The 9,483-nt window shown below is 34.7% G+C and overlaps 1 long non-coding RNA gene across 1 annotated transcript; it reads right to left on the minus strand.

The window, feature by feature from the left end:
- Positions 1-4,185: 4,185 nt before the first annotated feature.
- On the minus strand, positions 4,186-5,879 carry LOC141672346 (uncharacterized). The gene is made up of 3 exons (XR_012555469.1): positions 5,377-5,879; positions 4,940-5,278; positions 4,186-4,863 (listed from the first exon to the last, which is right to left on the minus strand). It is a non-coding gene; the product is annotated as an uncharacterized LOC141672346 (long non-coding RNA).
- Between the last annotated feature and the right edge of the window lie 3,604 nt (positions 5,880-9,483).

Raw genomic sequence — 9,483 nt, forward strand, 5'->3', positions numbered from 1 at the left:
TTACAACACAAATGGCACTTAGGCCTATATGCACGCAATTTATATTCACCTTACAAATATATTTGTACACATAGCCACATATACTCACATATCATATTTTAATACCAAATAATATCACATACACCATAATGCAACACTAGGCTTGGATGATCTCGATCCCTAACTTAAGTCACTTGGTCGCTAAACTAGACAAAGTTCCCAAATTTTGGCTTTCTTACTCAAAGTGCCTTTAATTAACTATCCAAAAACTATTGACCCTCACTTGGGTCTTTTACTATACTGGCTTTATACTATCTTGCAACCATAGTGGTCAACCTAGGTCTCACTCCTAAGTGTTCTAAAACTATGTGATAAGTGAAAGTGCTCACTGGAATAAATTTCAGAATGACATATATGGTTTCTTGAGTGCATTAGACACTCTTAAACTACAAGTTTACCTCCAAAACTTTTACACTAGACTCTTCTGACCATAAGGCATCTCCCAAGAGCTCAAGGGTCTAGCTTGGGCCTCCTTGGGCCTAAGCTCAAAGTCAATGGTTTCCCTATTTTTCTGGGCAGAAAATGCCCTGACTTGAATTAACTTGTGACACATGGTTCTAACTCAAATTCTATGAACTATGGTTGTAAAAACTCCTCTGACACTCCCTCTAACTAAGGCCCAACAGGGCCTAATGAGGGCCTACCCATGACATGATCAAAAATTCCTATTTCTAAGTTGCAACAAAACTGTCCCCTGCTGGACAGATTTTGTGATTTCACTTGTGCACCTAATTAAATGACTTATAAACCTTCAACAAACACCTAAAACCTTTTATATACTCCTAATGCTAGCTTCTGGTGGTTTGGGCCTCAAAGTGCACAACAAATGCTCATTCAAAACTTCCCCATAAACTAGTGCATCAAATCTGGAAAAAATACAAACACTAACTAATCCCTTTCCACCTTAACTCCCACTTAATAACCAAGCATCCAACTCTTTCCAAAGCAAACCTAGTGTCTTAATGTCCTAAAATAGTGCCTCAACAGAAGGGGAGATCATCCATGCCCAAAAATTAACAACATGCAACTAAAAAATATGACATGCAACTCATGGAAAACACATAACAAGATTTCGGCTAGGCATAAAGTTTTAAATGCTTGCAAAATCGACTTGTACCTATTACTCATCCTTAATAATCATGAAATATAACTTCTTTTAACTATTAATAAGAAATTTATCATGGAAACAATCTATTTTAAGCACACATATTTCGAATTTATAGATTTTTAGACATAACAACATGATTTCAAAAAGAGTAGCATGAAAAGCATGGTTGATCATCATTTTAATGTCTTAAAACTAGCATGCATGGCTAAACATAAATATATGATGAAATTTCAGTAGCATGCAAAGGATTTTAAAGCATGATATCTCCATAAAACACTTAGTTAGCACATATATAAAATATATCTCATTGAGAGCTCTTGAATTCACAAGAATCAAGAGTTTCTATTTGGAGATCACATAAGAACTACACATGCATCCATGGAACTTCAACTTCCAAGTCACAAAACTCTTGGAAAGTATATAAGATGAATGTAGGTAGAAGATTTACACTTGGGAAGATGAAGAATGAATTGAAAAATGGAAGGGGGGTGGGGAAATAGGCCTTCGGCCGAGAGCAATGGTGGGAGGGGGATGAGAGAAAATTTGTGGTGTGTTGGAGTGTGGAATGAGTGGAATGACTTCTCCCACTTTAATTTTTGTTTTATGCTTTTTGGTTGACAAATAATGAGTGAAAGTGAGAACTTACAAAAATGTCCTTTAGCTAAAGTTAGGCCATTTTGCATGCAAGGCTAATGTAGTAATTTGGTAATTAACAAAGGAGTTAGTGGGGTTAGAAAAGTCTTATTTGCCCTTTGAGAGAATAGAAGGGTGATTTGCATGCAAGGTCTCTTATGTAATTTGATAATTATAACAAATAAAATTTGTAAAGATTCATTTTTATAAAATAAAATACACGTTCAAAAATTATAAAATTTATACCATAAAATATCTTGGATTTTTAGAAATTTTATAAAATCACTTTTGAAATTTGTGAACAAAATAACTTTTAAAAGAAAATTTCTCCAAGGTTTAGAATATTCCTTATAAATCAAAAATAAGGGAAATAAATAAACTCTTGCTTTAAAAAATTATATATTACATAAAGCAAATTTAAAATGTAGAAATTTTTCATTCACACAAGGTATAACCATTAAGTATATTCACTTACGGCTTTAATATCACACAAAATCCACATATAATATTACATAAAATGCCGGTCGTAACACTAAGGGAATTGAATACACAGGTTGATGCTTTGGCTGGTTTAAGAGCAGTCTCTCGCCATGAAAGTCTATCCAAAATACCAATCGTTCATATATTGAACTCGGCCAGAGAAAGGTGGAAGTCGGGACAAGAAGTCAATGAACTAAGGGACGATGAGACAAATAGAGATTGGATAAAAGCATATATGGACTATTTAACATTGGAATTCAACCAACCAACAACAATGAAGCACGCTCATTCAGGATGAAGGCGTCCAAATTTGTTATCATTGATCAAGTGTTGTTCAAAAAATCTGTTACAGGCCTATTGCAAAGATGTTTGAACAAGGGAGAAGCTGAGCATGTCCTCCGTGATGTGCATGAAGGAGATTGTGGAAACCATACTGGAGGAAGAAACCTATCTTGCAAAATTTTATGAATGGGATATTATTGGCCAACACTAAAACTAGATGCAGTAGATCATGTCAAGAGATGCGACGCATGCCAACGACACGCTACACTTATACATGTACCTTCAGAGAAATTGCATCCAACACTCCCATCTTGGCCATTCATGAGATGGGGTATGGACATAGTGGGTAAAATACCCCCAGCTCCTGGACAAAAGGTCTACATGTTAGCTGTTACGGACTACTTCTCCAAATGGATAGAAACAGAAGCCTTTCGACATGTCAAGTCAAAAGAGGTTATCTCTTTTATCAAAAGGAACATAATCTGCAAGTTTGGTGTCCCTGCAGAAATAGTTTGTGACAATGGATCACAATTCATAACTGACGAAACAGAAGCCTTTTGTCGACAGTGGAACATTAACCCGATTAAGTCAACACCTCGTTATCCCTTTCGAAAGAAACAGGTGATTGAGTCGAGCAACAAAATAATCATTAACAATTTGAAGAAAATATTATCATCACGTAAAGGAAAATGGGTTGAACAACTTCATGGGTTTTATGGTCAGATAGAACCACCCCCAAGACATCCACAGGACATACACCTTTCAGTTTGGTTTACGGGACAGAAGCCGTCTTGCCCACAGAAGTCATAACTCCAACGGCAAGATATGGATTGCTAACAAAAGAGCTAAATTACAACAAATTAACACACGACTTGGATACAATAGATGAATTGTGTGACATGGAAAAGTTACGACTTGCATCGTATCAACAAAAGGTGGCAAACAACTACAACAAGAATGTGCGCATTAGGACATTCACGGTGGGAGACATGGTGTTGAGGAAGGTTTATCAGAATACAATGGACAGAAGTGCAGGAAAATTTGTTGATTCCTGGGAAGGACCGTACTTAGTAGATGATGTTGTGGGACGAGGAGCTTATCGATTGTCTACATTGGATGGGATCCAAGTTCCAAGGAGCTGGAACGCATATCATCTCAAGAAATATCACATGTAACTTTCTCCAAAAAAACTTCCATTATTTCAATTCTAATAAGTTAGAATAATTTAATTAGGTCACTAGGACGCATGGTAGTCTATTTGTCTTTTGAAGTTCCTGAATGTTCTGCTTAGTTTCACATCTCCATTTTTATCTGAATAAATACATACGATATTGTTTCCATATGACTCATGCTTTGACTAACAACATATTTTGCTGAGAAGTCTATTATGTACTCACAACACAACAAAACATGACATAAATTACTACAAACCAAAAACTATACAACTCTAAGGTCTGATCACCTTATCATACGATAAAAACATGACTTTTTATTATTAACAGACATGATAAGCAGGGGAAAATAACCCTAAGTCTTGTCAATATTACAATAGTATAACACAAGAATGTTTCAAGAAGAATAATTCTTCTTAACAACTTGTCACAATGCATGCATCGACGGAATAAACACATGATTGACCTACGAATTCCATTTCATTTGGAATTTCAATGACGACAATCACATAATTAGTCATTTAAATGTAAACACACAAGACATGAAAGAAATACGAGTTGTGCAAATTAACTTAAATAAAAAAGATCCATACTATGAAATGAAGTGCGAAACAGAAACCCAACATAATCAAAAGTCATCAAATGGGAGTTCAAAACAAACATCAAAAGTACTTCAATGTCCGAAATTTAAACGAAAATGACAAATTTAAATGTCTTCTGGGATAGCTTTATCTAAAGATTTAAGCATGCCTTCTGAAGGTACTAGATCCTTTGGAGACTTGGGACCACCTTCTTCTGGGGCTTCTATCTGAAAAGCATCATCAGGGTAAGAGTCGTTGTAGATCTTCAAAATGTCAGCTACGTCCCAAGACTTCCACTCCCCGTGACTATATTCCAACATCATTTCAACGCGTGTACGCATGCTCTGTTGAGTACTTCGTCACGCATTTCAGATTCCAAAAATTGCACCTTAGTAGCAAAATCATCGAATTCTTTCTGAATTTCCTTAGCCATTTTGAGATTCTCAGCGGCTCTCTCAAGTGCAGTAAGAAGTTTCTCAGAGCAGTCCTTGTGTTCCATCTCTATCTGATTAAATTTCTTTAATTCATTTTCATAATTCTCCCGAACAGCCATAGTAGTTTGAAGAACCTACAAGGCAACAAAAGTAGTTAAGTATAAGACGTATTTCACAGAAGTAAATCATGAGTTAAAGACAGATTCTTACATGGAAAGCATGATTAGATGCCTCATCTAGAACATGACTAACACTTTTGATGGACTGGACCTCCAAGGTCTGAGGAAGTAGCATGTCGCCAATGAGATGACCAAAGAATGAAGGCTTGGTATCAACATCATATTTGTAGAAAATAAGAGGCATGAAAGAGTCAGTCATGCTAAGAGTAGCAGAACTAGAAGGATCAGTCTTGACTTTCTTAGAGAAGGGGCTAAAGTTTGGGCTTAGGGGCTTTGGATGACTCAGTCTCAGAAGGCTTATCTTCACGAGCTCTTTTGAATAATTCTCTACTAGTAATCAGCGGTGGTTTAATCACAGGAGGTTTAAACTCTACGACAAAAAGAAAGGCTCATTATATGATAAGAGAATTGCAGAAAAGCATATGGAGAGAAACAAAAGTGTCAACAAACGAAGAAATGAACGAATACCTTCGGCGTAGATACGCCCAGAACTCATCTCAATATTCTTTTCCTTGTCTTTGGGACTTTCACGGGATTCAGAAGACAAACTCAGACTGTGTTTTGCTTCCATGGCCTCCAAGCAAGCAAGAGTCCTCCATGCATATGGCATTAGTTGACCTGGAGAGACCTCAAGAGCGACAAGAGGACCAGGCAATCTGCGAGTTCATTAGGACCAGGCAAAATAACAACAACATCATGATGAAAGAGGAGTTTAGCGGCGTTTCGAGAAGAAGAGATTTTAACATTCTTTTTGGCCATGGTTAGGAATTGAGGAACTGAGGAGAAAGGAATTTGAGAAGAAGAATGGAGAACAAAGAGTCACAAGAGTAGAAGTATATAGAGAACAACGTGGAAAGAAGATTGGGATGAGAGAAATATTGATAAAGGAAAAGATTTATTGGATGCACATGAAAAAAGAGGACAGTGCGGAGATCGAGGGGACTATACGTCTACCTTTACATATGTTCAAATAAATGAATAAAGTGTGAAGTGATTTTATAAATTGATTTAAATATATAAAATCAGGGGCTATTGTTGTGATTTAAAATAGACGGATCCAGCTCAAATGGGCTTCATGGATTGGGGAAGCAAAAGCCCAAAGGAGCTAAGTCAAGGGAATGGTTGTAACAAATATTCAAAAAAGATGATAAACAGGAAAGAGAGGATAAGGGAGAAAAAGGTGGAGATGGGAGATGGGACAGTGGATAGCTATTTCAAATGGCAGCATTTAATTATAAAAAGGAGGGGAAGTAGAAGAACAGAGGGGGACAATTTTTTTATATGCATCTTACTCAAACTCTGTAACAACATTTTTATTAGTGAAAAGCTTGATCGAGAGCTTGATATCATACCGCGGTTTTTATCCTATAACGGGATTTTCCGCGTCAACAAATTCTCTTTTCTCGCGATTTATTTTACTTTTAGTATTACTTAGTTAAACTTTCAATTATAGAGATTAGATCAAATTTAGCATTTAACCCCACAAAAAACACAAAAACACTTTAACTTTTGGGTCTTTTCCGGAAGTTAATGATTATGTGGTGGTGCATGTTGTCATACCTAGTGTGACCTGTGCACCTGATCCGTATGATAAAGACTATGAACAATACATGCACACAGTAGTGATTGTTAGAAAATAGAACCAACTTGAGTTATAGCAGAGATTCATGGGCATGGATATAAATTCATGGCCATGAATTTTTTTCTGGGATACAGTAGAGATTCATGGGCATGAATATAAATTCATGGCCATGAATTCTTGCTGGTTTTTTTAACAATGACTTATAGTTGGAAGTTTGTTCCTTTCTAAGAGGACTCAAACTTTCATGTTTGGATCTAAGATATTTTCTTAGTGGAATCCATAATTAAATGGAGTTGTAATGGCTAACTTGAAATGGGTTTGTGATTGATTAAGTTGTAAAAACTTAAGTGCCACATTGATATGGTAAAAGAGAGTTGGTGGCTTTAAATTGTATAACATGCAAGTGTAGTGCACAACTACTAAGGCATGTGGGTATGCATGGGTGTTGTGTGGGCCTCGCGCACACACACGCGCCGCTGCCGCCTCGCCTCGCCTCGCCATGACATGACTCGTGTGGAGTCGGGTCGAAGAGCGATTTGGGCGAATGTCTCGGTGTCTCACATACGCGAGGCGACCTGGGCGAGGGATTTTACTATTGTTTTAATTAAATAAATAGTGACTTAATATAATATTTTAATATGAATATTATGTGTTTCCAATTGAGTGACTGGATATCTGTTTACCCTTGCGGGTGGAGCAGTGTCTTGGAAGTCTTCTAGACAGACTTTGATTACTCAGTCTACTTTTGAGGCTGAGTTGTGTGCTGTAACGTCTGGAATACTATATCATATTTATAATAAATTATGTGTGTTAATGTGTCATTTATGTGGAATTATCTGTCAAACCCTAATTGTTATGTGTTATGTGCATTCTGTGTCGTCCTGGTATTTTTAAGATATTTTTCAGGCATTTTATTTTTCATTTATAGCTTTCATTTCAAACGTTTTACGATCCGAATCGTGATTTTAAAGCAGGTATTTCAAATAAAATAATGGGCCTTATTTTTCATCAAAAGGCTTTTACCATCGCATTATTCTGAACATCTAGGTATTTTATAAATTTTCTCGTTTTGCGAAAAATGACTTTTCCGGGCCCCATTGGGTGTTAAAAACCCCACAAAAATCATATTTTTATTTTTATAAAATTATAGGACTTTTATTTATACCATTTCATTGTATTTTTACATTATTCACAATTTTTTGGAAATTTTGGCATATATATTGTATATATAAAATATTTATAAACTAAATTTTAATACTCAAAACTTATAAAATTAGGGGCCTATTAATTTTAAAAGATGTAGAATTAGGGCCTTAATTTTATTTAGGAGTATTAATTTTACTACTATAAATAGCCTAATTTTTATTTAATTAATTATAATTAATCATTAAAAATCAGAAATTAATTAAAATGCTCTGCAAACCGGGTCGAGAATTCAAGCCATCATTTTGAGCAGATTACAACACCAAAACAAGTGATTCAAGTACCCAAATCGAAGGTTTCGATCTGTTCTTTCTATTTCCAGCATCAATTTTATGTTTTGATTCGTAGTTTTTGATTTTCGATTTCTAGGGTTTATACTCGAATTATGACTTTTTGATTCTAGGGTTATTATGATGTTTTGATGATTGATATAGCTTCCTGATGTTATTTGCAATCGATTCATGGTGTTTAATTGAACAAACGATTCCTGGATAGTGATTCACGATTATTAGGGTTTATGCTTAATTTTCAAAACATAGCTTCGTGATTTTGGTGAATATTTGGTTCCTGATATGTTAGGGCTTTGATTATACGTGTTCTTAGCTTCGATTTGCACTATAAATCATCGAGTTTCATATAAAAATGAATGATTTCGTATTCATGGTCGGAGTTGATGTCGGTTTGATCGGAATTGGAGATTACGGGATGTTTTTGGTATGTTTTTGTCGGAGATGAGTTGCTGCAGTAATGTGGAATTGAAACCCAATAAAAACCACATCAAACGGTGTTGTTTTTGGCCTGAAATTGGCTCGCCGGAATCTGCTCCGGTGGCCGGTTTTTGGAAAAATCCGGTCATGTTCTTCATGACCCGGATTGTAACCCGGTTGACCCATTTGGTTAACCCGGTTTTGATTTGAAATTGTCAGGGATTGGTTTTTGACAATTGTTTCTGGAAATTAATTATTTTTTTTATTAATTTTAAAAAACAGTTTTATTTATTTTATAAATTGATTAATTAATTAATTAATTAATTTATATTATAAATAATTCTGAAATATTTTCTAAAAATCAGATTTAATTATATTATTAATTATCTATTATTTATTAATTATTTAAAAATGATTAATTATTTTGATAATTAATCAAATAATTTTTAATAAATCATAATAAATTCATTTTAATTCCAAAAATTATAGAAAAATCATTTTTAATTCTGATTTTTTCTTAAAAAATTATTTAAAAATTCTTTTAGAGTTTAAAAATAAGTAATAATTATTTATATTGAATATTAAATTGAATTATCCATGTTTAATTGATATTAAATAAACCGTTAGTCCGATTCGAGCGAAACGAAAGCCCTTTGACTCAGAAAAATGAATTCTTTTTATTAAAAATAATGTTAAGGCCTAATTTCTTCTAAAACTTAGTTGACTTTGTTATACCTTTGATTATCAGTCGAGTTAAGTGCCGAGACGAGTCTGAAAAATTCCGAAAAATAGGAAACGAGTCAGATAATGATCAGTTGAGCAATCAACGAGTCAATTTAGATTCTAAAAATTATTTTAACTATAAAAATGATTATGTGCTTATGTGCTTATGTGTATTATGTGTTTAATCGAGTATTACTTGTTAATATATAATATACGAGTCAGTTATAAGTGCATGGGTAGACAATAGGAACGATGTGAATTCCGTTTAAGATGCAATTGAAGTACGAAATGACTAAACCGGTCTGTTTCTCTAACAGAAGCTAAGCTAACAAGGCAGGTTGAGTCGGTGATAGACAAAGG

This window comes from Apium graveolens, chromosome 7, assembly GCF_009905375.1.
Source record: "Apium graveolens cultivar Ventura chromosome 7, ASM990537v1, whole genome shotgun sequence".
NCBI lineage: Eukaryota > Viridiplantae > Streptophyta > Magnoliopsida > Apiales > Apiaceae > Apium > Apium graveolens.